The sequence below is a fragment of the Heterodontus francisci genome, chromosome 21 (assembly GCF_036365525.1).
Source record: "Heterodontus francisci isolate sHetFra1 chromosome 21, sHetFra1.hap1, whole genome shotgun sequence".
Taxonomy (NCBI): Eukaryota; Metazoa; Chordata; class Chondrichthyes; order Heterodontiformes; family Heterodontidae; genus Heterodontus; species Heterodontus francisci.
In genome coordinates this window covers 52,448,869-52,463,173 of record NC_090391.1, presented here as the reverse complement: position 1 = coordinate 52,463,173, position 14,305 = coordinate 52,448,869, and positions in this window count along the sequence as shown.

Below are 14,305 nucleotides of genomic sequence, written 5' to 3'. Positions count from 1 at the left end.
ATACCCCCGCAATTTATACCCCCTTCAATTTATACCCCTGCAATTTATACCCCCACAAAATATCCCTCATGCAAATTTCCTCACCCCACAAAATTTACCCCCCCCCCGCATATTTCCTCACACCACAAAATATCACCCCCCAACTTTTTTACCCCTTCAAAATTACCCCCCCCCCGTACAAATGTTTTACCCCACAAAATTTCCCCCTGGCAAATTGTTTACCCCACAAAATATCCCCCCCCGCAAATTCTTCCCCCAGAAACTTGTACCCCTGCAAATTTTTTGCCCCACAACACTTCCCCGCCACGTGAATTTTCCCCCCGCAAAATTTTGGTGCCATATTTCCCCCATGCAAAATTCGCCACCACAAATTTCCCAATGCTAATTTTTTTACCCGCCCCCAAATTCCCCCCCCCCCCGACAAATTCTCTGCCCTGCAATATTAATCCACCACACAAACGTTTTTCCCTGCAATATTTTCCCTCCTGGGAACCATCCCCCCTTGGACAGACACCCGCCCCCACCCAACTAAATAATCCTTGTCTGCAGACACCTATATGATATCCTCTGTTAACTGACCGCCATCTAATACCTTCACGGTGAACAGACTCCCATTTAATTATCCCCTCTCCCCTGTTACAAGACAAACCATATAAATACACCCCTGTTAAAAGACAACCCATCTAAATACTCCCACCGAGGAACAGACTCCCATCAAAATACCCCCTGGGAACAGACTCCCTTCTGAATACCCCCAAGGGAACAGAGTCCCATCTAAATAAACCCCAGGAACAGGCTCCCATCTAAATACCCCACTGGAGCAGGCTCACATCTAAATACCCCCCAGGAAACAGGCTCCAATCTGAAATAAAACCCAGGAACAGGCTCCCATCTGTGTACCACCCTGGGAACAGGCTGCCATCTAAATACCTCCCGGGGAACAGTCTCCCATCTGAATACCTCCCACCCCCCTCCCCAAGGCAACAGACTCCCATCTAAATATTCCCCCCCAGGAACAGACTCCCATCTAATTACCGCCTGGGAGCAGACTCCCATCTAAATACTCCCCCCCTCCGGGAACAGGTCCCCATCTGAATAACTCCCCCCCACCATGGTAACAGACTCCCATCGAAATATTCCACCCAAGGAACAGACTCCCATCTAATTACCCCCTGGAAGCAGACTCCCATCTAAATGCCCCCACCCCCAGGGAACAAGCTCACATCTAATTACCCCCCGGGAACAGGCTCACATCTAAATACCCCCCACCACCCCCGCCCGGTATTAGACTCTCATATAAATGCTTCCCCCCAAGAACAGACTGCCATCTAAATACCCCCTCGGAGCAGACTCTGATGTAATTCCCCCGCCCCCCTGGAACAACTCCCATCTAAATACCACCCGGGAACAGACTCCCAGCTAAATACACTCTGTTAAAAGACCCCCACCTTCATACCCACCGTGAACATACTGCCTGTTAAATACCCCCCAGGATCAAACTCCCATCTAATTACCCCCTAGGAGCAGTCTCCCATGTACATATCCCCCCCCAGGAACAGGCTCCCTTCTAAGTACCCACCCTGGAGCAGGCTCTCATCTAAATACCCCACTGTGAACAGACTCCCATCTAAATACGCCCCTGTTAAAACACAACCCATCTAATTGCTCCCCGACTCCCGCCCCCCCCCCAGGAACAGTCTCCCATCTAAATACCCTTTGGGAGCATCTCCCATCTAAATACCTCCCCAAGAGAACAGGCTCCCATCTAAATACCCTCTGTGAAAAGACCCCCATCTAAAAACCCACAGTGAACTGACTCCGATCAAATACCCCCAGAAACAGACCCCGATCGAAATACCCCCCTACCCCGGAACAGATTCCCATCTAAATTCCGCCCGGGAACAGGTTTCCATCTAAATACCCCCTGTTAAAAGATGCCAATCTAAATACCTCCCATTAACATACACCCATCTAATTCCCCCCTGGGGTATATGCTCCCATATAAATACGCCATAGGAGCAAACTCCCATGTAATTACCCCCTGGGAGCAGTCTCCCTTCTAAATACCTCTCCCCAGGAACAGACTCCCGTCTATATACCACCTCCCCCCCGTAAAAACAGAACCCATCTAATTACTACTCGCCCTGCCCCCCAAGTACAGACTTGCATCGAAATGCCCCCTGGGAGTACAGTCTCTTCTAAATACCCCCCTGGGAACAAACTCCCAACTAAATACCCCCTGTTAATAGACCCCCATCCAATTAACCCTCACCCCCACCCCCAGGAGCAGGCTCCCATTTAAATTCCCCCTGTTAAAATACCCCCATCTAAATACTCCCAGTGAATGGACTCCCATCTAAATTCCCCCCGGGAGCAGGCTCCCATCTAACTACCCCACTGATAAAAGACCCCCATCTATATACCCACCTGAGAACAGGCTCCTGTCTAAATACAGACTTGTTAAAAGATCCCAATCTAAATACCCCCTGCAACGCGTTCCCAGCTAAATACCCCACTGTTAAAAAATCCCCCATCTACATACCCCCTGGGAACAGGCTCCCATCTAAATAACCCCCGGGAACAGACTCCCAGCTAAATACCCCCTGTTAAAAGACACCCGCCGACCCCCCGTGTCCTCCCCCCCGGAGCAGGCTCCCATCTAAATACACCCCTGTTAAAAGACCCCCATCTAAATACACCCCATAAACAGACTCCCATCTAAATACCTCACTGGAAACAGGCTCATATCTGAATACCCCCGGGAACAGTCTCCCAGCTAAATACCCCCTGTTAAAAGACCCCCATTATCCCCCCTCAGACCAGGCCCCCATCTCAATATCACCTGTTAAAGACCCCAATCTAAATACTCGCCGTGAACAGACCCCCATCTGCATCCCCCCAGGAACAGACTCACATCTAAATACCCCCCTATTAAAAGACCCCCATGCAAATATCCCCGAGGAACAGGGTACCATCTTAATACACACCCGACCCCCGGGAACAGATCCCCATCTGATACCCCCGCTAATTGACACCAATCTAATTTTCCTCCTGCCCTCCCACAATAAAAACTCCCCCTTTCTAAATACCCTCCCTGTCCTGTAAATGCCTCCCCTCTACTAATTTCCACCCTGCGTCATCTGCCCCGTGAACAGGCACCCCTGCCATCCTCCCTGTGTAACTCCCGTCCCAGGCAACTGTCCACCCTCCGCCCCCCGTGTATTTCCAACCTCCATCACTTTCCTGGGTTTGGCTCCGTCTTCTGACAGTCCTTAATTCACTTTAAGTCCTGGTCTGGATCAGCCACTGGAGTTCCATCAACGGGCTCCCAGGACACTGGCACCTTTAACTCCTGTCTAGCCAACAGCAGGGCCGGGCAATGAGCAATGACCTCGTCCCCCACCCCCAGAGGCTAACAGCATTCTGAGCCTTTAACGCACAGTAAGATCCCAGCACAGACACATTCCTCTCTGTCGAAAGGCGTTTCACCTCTGCTCCCCATCAGCTTCAGGGAATCAAACAGACACACACATACAGACACACACTGACTGGCACAGGGATGGAAGGAGGTCATTCGGCTCTTTGATCCTGTCCCATCCGTGTTAGATCATGGCTGATCTGTCCCTTCACCCATTAAGATTTTTTTTTCTCGCCAAGTGGATTGAGGATTGCTACCTACGATTATCACATTCATGCCAACATCCTCTCCTCCTCATTTCTCCTCATTCTCTTCTCAGCAACATTTTTTCCACGAGAAGTCAGTTCCTACTGCCACAAGACTCACACTGGATTGTGTGTGTGGGGGGGGGGGTGGGGGTGGGGGGGGCGTGCATGTGTATTTATGTATGTGTGTGTGTGTGTATATGTATGTGAGCGTTTGTGTGTGTGAATGTGAGTGTGCTTTGATTTTATTCTTTAATGCGCTGTGGGCGTGGCTAGTTAGGCCTGCATTTGTTGCCCATGTCTAGTTGCTTGTGAGAATGACACGGTGATATTTAATTAGTATCAGTGTGTGTGTGTTTAAGATGGTGTTTATGAATGTGACTGCGCATTTGTACTTGTGCGTTTGTCACATTGAGTGGAGTTTGGGGTAAATGTGTTAACCCATGTGGCTCCTAAAAATATTATTAGTTTAAAAACTTTCAGTTTTCTTTCATTCATTGGGAATGGTCAGTATTTTAATCTGGCTCATTTGAAGTTCATTTGTTTTTTTTTGTCTTTGCCTCTTCCAAAGATGGCGGCCGCTGACAGACAACAAGACAGGCCATCGCCGTTATTGTTGGCAAAGACAATCCGGGAGGAGACAGGAATGAGCCATCTTCTCCCTTACCTCGGTAAAATCCTCCAACCCTCCAGCCCGCCAAATCTCTCTAACTTCCTCAAGCCCCTACAATCCTCGCTATCCCTTTAATATTTACAAACCCTACAAGAGAGAGAGAGAGAGAGAGAGAGAGAGAGAGAGAGAGTAAGAGTAAGAGCAGTGACCAAGCTGGGGGGAATGTAAGGGAGACGGAATCAATAAAGTGTCCACAAAATATGAACAAATAATATTAATAATAATGACTGACACAAAAAGCTTTCCACCCTCTGCAGCATTTTGCTTGTGTCCGACTAAGTTTTGTTTTCTGAGTTGCACTGATGAACTGTGAATGGAACCAGTGGTGATTGAGGGGCGACTGCGATTGCTATTTCCCTTCATATTCTGCAGAGCGAACTCTGACTCTCTATCTTTCCCCTTTTCTGTCGGTGCTCCGAAGGTTAATTCAAGCCTACCAGCACACTGTTATTTGTCATGTGCAACCATCCACCTCGCCAAACCCGGTTAGTGTATTTCCGGTATCCAACTGTTCACTTCTGGCACGCTGCCCAGCTGCCCTTTGGTGTCTGTGACAACCCCAACACCAGTGGTTTTTCAGTCATCGTGCTCTCTGTCATATCTTCTCTGTTGCTGCACTGCTCTTCGGCGTGTGTCTCTTCATGACCCCAACCCACCAATGTATTGTGTCTCAACCCGCTGTCACTATCTCTTTCCCATTGCAGATAAATATTATATTCATGCACGAGAAATACTGGGACCCGCCTCTGGGCTGCTCGCAGTGGTATTATTTATTCATTAGTTGAATAATTGATGTAACTGGATATTTCACTGCGCTCTTGAACTGCTCTCTGAACTTGGACTGAGTCACCCCATAAATAAATGCGTTTGTGCAGCAACTTAAAATCTGCAACATCCATCCGACTTGTTGAAATATAGATTCAGAACTGTTGTAATCCCTGGGATCAGATACTGTGATGTTATAATATAAGAAATGTATAACATGCACCAACAAAAGAAGTATGAAGCTGCCTGACATGGAGAAGAGTAAAATCACAGACTTCCTTCTGCTTTCCATCTGTGGGTCACTGCGATTCTCCCCCTTGCTCTGACCCCTCAGTCCCTTACGGACTCGACTGGCCACTAAAATGTGTCTGACTGTCAGAGCATTGAGCAACACAATTAAAGTGAATGGGAGCAATGGGGTTAAAAGCGTATTAAACCAGTCAAATCGCACCCATCCGGGCTCAGTATAATAGCTTGCTTTTATAGCACAGAACCACGGTGCGTTTTCCATTATCCATCGACGTTCAAGGATAAAGTAGTAGGGATGTTTTGTGAAGAGAGCAGAATGCAAGTTGTTGCTAGAACCACAGCCGCAGTTTTCTCATTGCAATATTTTGTTTTGTGCTTCTGCCAACAAATGGCCACAAATCGATCAAAGGTGAAAGTGACGGTGAAACAGACAGAACAGTCCAGCGCTGCACCTAACAGGACAATGTTAACACGACACACAGGGGTGATTTTCAGGAAGGAACTTGGGAAATAATAAGTACTGATCCACAACAGTATGACCTCAGTGATAATGACCAGTAGATCTGCCGTTCCCAAGGCCACCAGGTAGCGAGTTGTGCAGGTGGAGGAGTTGGCATTTTCCCCGAGCCAGGATCACAATCGCCACTAAATTAACTGGAAGAGAGACCAGGGAATAATGACTGAAAATTAATGATTAACATTTTTCAGACAGTAAGGGCAGGATTTTATCACCTCAGATAGGTGAGTTGCTGGCGTGTTGGAGGTTAAAATTTTAAAAATCTCAACTCCGATCACCAACCAACTCTGACCCGTCCATTTCTGGTTTTAATGGCGCTGTGACAGGGGACAGGCAGACCCACGTTCCAAGGAGGCAGGTTAGCAATTGGAATACTTTACTCATGCTGGAAATTTCTGATTTTTTGTGTTTGACAGGTTTAACTCTGGCCGGCCCGCTTTCCCTGTTATCATAGGGAACATTTGTATGTGGAACCCCATGTCCAAAGAAAGCCGGGTTTGGCCATTCTAATCGACCCCCACCAGAACTGGACCCTGAACGGCGAGATTAGACCCCTCTCCTGGAATTAGACCCGCCCTTCCAGGATCAGAATTCCCTCCAGGATTGGACCCCTCTCTCTTGATCAGACCATATGTCGTCTCTTGGATAACATAATCTACAGGACCCATCCTTCCCTGGCCTGAGATCACACTTCAGGATAGGAGTCCCCTCCCCTGCTTTCAGTATTGGCAACCCAGTGATCGGAGATTTCAAGACTCTACCTCGCTCTCGAGTTAACCTTCGGAGACCCCAATGTCAGGCAGCTCCTCCCATACCCCGGAGTCAGTATTTGAACAACCCTGTTCCGAAGATCAGGTCTAGACTCCTTCCTGCCCAATTGGAAGCAAAGCCTGTTGGTGTGACATCAGATGGTGTACTGTCAAGGATTAAAAAGTTAGGGTATGTAGTTAAAACTCCAGAACACCTAACCTCACCTACGTCATTCACTCTTTAATATCTATACCAAAGTAAAAACAAAATATTGACACTGCTGTAAATCTGATTGGAAATAGGACAATATTGAAGAGGAAAATGTGTTGTCGTGCCAGTAAGCTAGTAATCAGGAGGAACAGGCTAATGCCCCGGGGACACGGATACAAATCCCACCATGGCAGTTAGTTGAATTCAGATTCAATTTAATTAATACAGTCAGCAAATCAACAAAAAGCAAGAATTGAAGGTTCGTCTCAGTAATAGTGACACCAGCATTTTTATTGTCAAAAATTATCTGCTTCACTAATGTCCTGTAGTGAAGGAAATCTGCCATCCTTACTTGGCCTGGACTACATATGACTCCAGTCCAAGCGCAATCTAGTTGACTCTTTGCTTCCCTCTGAACTGATCTGGCAAATAACTCAGTTGTCAAAGGAAATAAGGGATGGCCAATCAATGCTGGCCTTACCAGCAGCACACTCATCCAGTGGAAGAATTAAAGAAAACACTCAGCAGGGCAAACAACATTTGTGGATACAGCAAGGGAGTTAACGATTCAATCTGAAAGGTTTTCTCCAGTACTGGCCGATATTAGAGATTAACGGTTTTAAAGCAATGATCGAGTCTGTGAAAAGTCGGGTATGGGAGTGGAAAGAACAACGGGGAAGGTCAGTGATCAGTTGCAGGGCAGGAATGATACAATGGCAAAAAACATATGGCGAATGGGACAAAGGAAAAGGAAAGGATTAAAACGTGGGTGGCTTAAATGGTTACAGCAGATTACAGAAGGAGGGAGGAACCTCGAAAATCTGGCAAAGACGAGCCAGAAAAAGTGACTCAGAATGGTGGATAAACCCAGCAGCTGTTTATTAATAGAGAATCCCTACACCACCTTCACTCTGACTGACTCTGGTGTAACCATCCCTCAATAACAGCACAGGCTGTCCGAGAAAGTGTTTATTATCTGAATATTTTAATCTCAGTGTTGAACTCGAGATGCGATAAAACACCTATTCGAACTTGAGCTGCAGTGGAAGAGGATGGGGGGCGGGGGGTGGGTGGGGTGGGGGTCAGCTGTCGAGAGGTCAGAGTGGAGGAGGGTGTAGAATTAAAGTGATAAGTGACTGGAAGCTCAGGGTGACACTTGCAGACTGAACGGAGTAGTCATGCAATGCAATCATCCAATCTGCATTTGCTCCTGTCCCAATGTCCAGTAGATTTCACCATGCGTACTGAATACTATTACTAAATGGTAAATAGTACAGCACATTATTTCACCGGGAAGGATTGTGTGGGGCCCTGGATACCTCTTGCATGGGAATGTGATAGGGAAAATGATCAGATATTGTGGGTAATTGAGGAGTGGACCAGGGTGCAGGGAACAGGGTGGTAGAAGGGGAGCGAAATATATGTTTAGTGCTGGTCTTAACCGGATATGGTGGAAATGTTGGAGGATGGTGTGTTCATTGCGGAGGCGAGTGGGGAGGAAAGTGAGGGCAAGGGGAACATTATGATGGCTTTGGCTGGGAGGGGAATGGGTGAAGGCAGTAACACGGAAAATAGGATAAACATGATGAAAGTTCCTATTAACCACAGTGGAGGGTAATCCTTGGATGACGAATAATGACGACATTTCTGAAGCACTGGTGTGAAAGGTAACATCCTCGGAACAGATGGAATAGAGATCAAGAAATTGGGAGAATGGCACAGAGTCTTTCTGGGAAGTGGGATGGGAGGAAAGGTAATCAAGGTAGCTGTGGGAGTTAGATATTCGTGGATAGGCAATCCATGAAATAGAGGCAGTATGGTCGAGGAAGGAAAGGGAAGTGTCAGAGACGGCTATGAGAAGCCCAGGGACGGATGGCATTGTGAGAAAAATTTGCGCAAATGTTCCAGTTCAAGGCAAAGGAAGTAAAAAGGCAGCAGTACAGTCAGCAAACTAACGGGAAAAATGTGAAGGAAGGGAACAAAGAATGGTCCCCGTATTCTAAGCAAATGAAGCACAGCTTAACACTTACAGTCTTCCAGAGACATTATTTGAGTGTGTAATATAGGATTATTTACACCCGAGGTCCACACACCATTAATTTACGACAGAGTTCCTGCACAGGGGTCAGGATCACAAAACGGGGTTGGTTTTGATTCCCATGCCAGAGTCACTGACAACGAGTGGAGTCCCAGTGGAAATGGTGAGCGAATGACACAAAACCAATCAATTTCAAATGGGACCCTCGGAATCTACCAGCAAAAGATGCTGGAAGGAAACGAGGTGGGAATCGGGCTCATTGTGCTGGAGCCTGTTCTCCTCCCGAGGTCGGGTTTCATTGCGCGGGTTTGGAGAATCCAGGCAGAATCAGGATTGCAGGTTCTGATTCTCCCGGGAGCTGGATAGGCCCAATGATGCCTTCACACCCAGAGGCCAACTGAGGTCCTTGAGTGGCCTATTAACGGGACTACAGCTTCACAGGACTGCAACTAATATCCTCACAGGGAGATTGGGTAGCGCTGCTGGAGAGTGTTTAAACAATCTTGTCAGTGGGATGGGACCCGGAGGCATAGCTCAAATTGGAAGAAACTAGAGCTTAAAACATCATGTAGAAAAGTAGACAACAGAGCATTAGAAGATAGGCGAAACAAAGGCAAGCCTCAACTAGTTTTTGAATGCAGAATAATATTAAGAATCCAAGGTTAAGGGCACACTACCTGAATGCCAGCAGCATTCGAAACAAGGTAGGTTATTTCAAGGCACAGATAGAGGTAAATGGGTATGATCGCATTGTCATTAGTGGCTATCGGGTGACCAAGACCGGGGACTGAAGATTCAAAGAGATTCAACATTTGGAAAGGAAAGGAAAGCAGGCAAAGCAGGTGGATTAGCGCTGATAATATGGGATGGGATTAGTATCTTAGTAAGGGATGGTCTCAGATCGTAAAAACAAAATGTAGTATTTGGGTGGAGCTGCGAAACAGAAAGGGGTAGCAAACATTGGTAGAAGTTGCTTATAGGCCAACAGGCAGTCGTGACAGTGTGGGTCAAGGTGTTAATCAGGAGATTAGAAATATCTAGCATGGGTAATGCAGTCATTATGGGTGACTTCAAACTGCAGATAGACAGGGTTAATCTAATGAACACTAATGCTGTGGAGGACGAGTCGTTGGAGTGTTAGGAATGGTTTTCTGGAGCAATATGTTGTGGAACAGACCAGAGAACAGGCTATTTTAGATCTAGTATTAGATAACCATAAAGGGCTAATTAATAATTTTGTTGGTAAAGATGCTTCCACGATGAATGACCATATATGATATAATTTTACGTTATGTTTGAAAGTGAGTTAGTTCAACTTGAAGCCAGGGTGTTAATTTTGAACAAAGGAAATTATGAAGCTATGAGGGGCAAATTGTCTGCCGTGGTTTGGGAAAATACATTAAAAGGTCTGACAGCACAAACGCAAGGATAGTCTTCAAAGAAATATTTCATAGTTTACAGCAACCGTATATTACTTCAAGGTTCAAAAAAAAAACAAATGTATAGGCAGTCAACAGTGGCTAACAAAGGAGGTTAATGGTTGTATAAGATTAAACTAAAATGCCTATAAAGTTGCCAGAAATAGTATTAAACCAGTGGGATGGGAAGATTTGAGAATACATAAAAGTAGGAACAAAAACTAATAAAGAGAGACGGAATAGAATATGAATACAATAGTCAAAAAACAAACAAAGTAATGCACTGCAAAAGCTTCTATGTCCATAAAAAGGAAACGTTTGTCTCAGTCAAATGTGGGTCCATTGCCGGCCGTGTCAGCAAAATTTATCATTGGAACAAAGAAATTGCAGAGAAGCTAAATGATTTCTTTGTGCCTTTCTTCACTGAGGAAGATATAAGAAATTTCCCAAAATTAGAGATCCAAGGGACTCGGGAGAAAGGGAATATGATGGAAATTAGTCTGAGTATGACGGCTGTATTGGAGAAATGAATGGGGCTGAAGGTTCCTGCATATTTGAAGGTCGCAAATGTCACAACACTATTTTCGAAGGGAGGGAGACAGAAAACAGGGAATTATAGACCTGTTAGCCTTCCATCAGTAGTTAGGGAAAATATAAAAATCTATTGTACAGGATGTGATAAATGGAGACTCGGATAATAATTATCTGATTGGGCATGGTCAACATGGTTTCATGAATGGGAAATCATGTTTGACGAGCCGGTTGGAGCTTTTTGAACAGTTTATCAGCAGAATTGAGAAATGGGAGTCGGTGGACCTGGTATACTTGAATTTTCCGAAGGCTTTAGAAAACGTTACCCACAGCAGATTGATAGCAAAATTAAAGCACGTGGAATAGGAGGCAATATATTGACATGGATTAAGGATTAGTTAACAGGCTGAAAACAGAGTCGGAATAAACGTGTCATTGGCATTGGCAGGCTCCCATTGGCAGGCTGCAAATAGTGAAGTACCACAGGGATCAGTACTCGGGCTCCAGCTGTTCACAATGAATCTTAATCTTGGATGTGGGGGCCAAATGTAATATTTTCAAGTGGGTGGATGACACAAAACTAGGTGTGAATGTGCTTTGTGAGGAATGTGCTAATTGGCTTGAAGGGGATTTGAACCGACCTACAGAGTGGGCAAGAAATTGGCAGATAGAATATAATGTGGAAAAGTGTGAGGTTCTCCATTTTGGCAGGAGCAGCAGATGTGCAGAGTTTATCTTCAATGGCAACAGATTAGAAAGTGCAGAAGTACAAAGGGACCTGCATATGTTTGTCAATAAGTCACTGAAAGCTAACATGCAGGTGCATCACGCAATTAAGAAGGCTAATTGCATGTTCGCCTTTATCACAAGAGGATTTGAGTGCAGGAATAGTGAAGTCTTGCTTCAATTGTATAGAACCTTGGTTGCACCACACCAATATTATTGTGTGCAGTTTGGTCCACTTACCCGAGGAAGGATCTTATTGCCATAGGGGGAGTGCAACGAAGGTTCACCAGACTTGTTCCCAGGATGGCGGGACTGTCCTATGAAGAGTAATTGCAGAAACTGGGCGAGTATTCTCTCGAATTTCGAAGAATGAGAGGTGATCTCATTCAAACCTAAAAAAATACATAAAGGGACAGACAGGGTAGTTGCAAGTAATGTTTTTTTACCCCCGGGGTGGGGAGTCTAGAACCAGGAGACACAATTTCAAAATAAGAAGGACATCATTTAGGAGATAGATGAGTCGAAATTCCTTTACTCAGAAGGTTGTGAATCTTTGGAATTTCCTGCCTTAGAGGGCTGTGGAACCTTAGTCATTGAGTATGTTTAAAGCAGAAATTGTGGGATTCCGAAATACGAATGACATAAGGAGATATCGGGATAGTGTGTAAAAAAGGCATTGAAGTGGATTATCTGCCATGATCGTACTGAATGGTGGGGAAGGCCCGAAGGGCCGAATTGCCTACTGCTGCTCTTCTGTTTCTAGTACCGGTAGTGGCCACGGCTCCCGGTGGTGCTGCCGTTACTGCTGAGCTGCCAGCCCTGTGATTATGCAACCCACGGCCCTATAAAGCCTTTAATGGGATGGGGATTCCGTCTCGTTAAACTTTACACTAAAAGACAGGAGGGTCGGTCCTGGGGGCGGCGGCGGGGGTGGGGGATGAGTGAGGGGTGACATTTCAGGCCGAATCCGGGAATCCTGCCTCCTGCACAGGACCCAGCCCATCGCGTCTGTCGGGAATGATCCCATCCACTGAGTTTAGGGACAGCTCGCATTTACTGGGCTTTGGAGCAGCCAGGACAAACTGACATGGACAAACATGGAAATGGATTTCAGGAGCACATCTGTGATCTCAGAAGATAGGAAGTCTCATGTGTTTTGGGGACACTCAGGGCAACATGAGCCAGTGAATGAGGATTCAGAGCCTGAAGAAGGGGAAGATAGGTCTCTGAGGGGAAGAAATAACTGTCCAATAATAGTGAATAAATTCCAATAAAATAAATCTCGCAACATTTAAGGTAGAAAGTAGTAAATATTCGATAAAGTAATCAAAGAGTGGGAAAAGTCTATGGTTCAGATTCTTTGTGTCCAAACATACTAAAAAGATAGGGAAGAAGCACAAGAGGCATTATTATCGGCTCATTAATAATCAGCAGGTCAGGAAATAGTCTCAGAGGACTGGTGGACAGTTAATGTGGCTGTTATATTTCACACGTAAGGCAGAGCATGTCCAAATAACTATATAACAGTTAGCGTCAGTGGCACAGAGGTTTCTGGAATCCCTTTTCCGAGATGTAACGGATAAACACCTGGAAACACCTCAATAAAGAAGAGCACATATTCCAAAATGAAGGTCATACTTGACCAACCTTATTGGATTTTTGAATAATGTCAGAAAGTTTAGATACATGTAATACAGTTGATGTAATGGCCTTTAATTTTCGAAAGGTCTTCAATAAGGGACCATGTGTCAGACTGATGACTAATCAGAGAGCAAGTGAATTTAGGGGATAAGTAGCAGAATGGACATCAATCTGACTACAAAAACAGAAAACAGGGAATAAGGGTTAAAGGTATTTTGTCAGACTGGCAGAAGTTGGGAAGTGGTTTTGCACAAAGATCAGCACTGCAAATACTGTCCTTCAACATTTAAATAAACCATATGGATGTGGGAAGCAGAAGCACAATTTCACAGTTTCCAGCCAAGTCCAAATTCAGAGTACCGTTAATACCGAGTATGAATTCAACCAAATACCTTAAAACATTATTAATAAGAAATGATAAAGTTGCACAAAGGGCATTTAAATGCCTAATTATTTTGAGGAGTGCAAAGTGTGAGCTGCTTAATTTTGTTCTGATAAATAAGCATCTGAAATAATGCTTGGACGACAAGAGTCTGAATGGGGTCAAAGGGGAAAGAGGTTCAGGGGACAGATTCTCAAATCATTTAAAGTAGCAACACATGTTACCGGGCCCGTAAAGTACAAAACAATCACAGGAGCTCAATTCCAGAGGATTGGAATTAAAAAAAAACAAAGAGCTGATCTTATACTGAAATAGAACCAAGGTTTTACAAAACTTAGCGTACTGTGAGTTGTTCTATTCTCCATGTTACAAAAAGGATACTGATGCACTCGAGATGGTGCAATTATTTTTAATCAGATAATACCAGAGCTGAGAGAAGTGTACTGTTTATTTCACCATTCATATTTTACCAAGTTATTATTTACCTCCCTTGCACTGATCTCTGTATTATGAAAACCGGATATGTATGTTCATAAGCTATAGGTATTTCCTCACAGGGACACAACTCACTGAACCAAGGACAGAGATTGGTACAGGTTACATCTGGTGAGATTCTGAAACTGAGATATGAACTGATCCGTCAAATCTTAATCTGTTACAGCAGTGGACGATTCATCAAACACAGCCCAATATTTATCCTGTGCCATTAATAGGTAATTGGCTTCAGCACACGTGACCCACA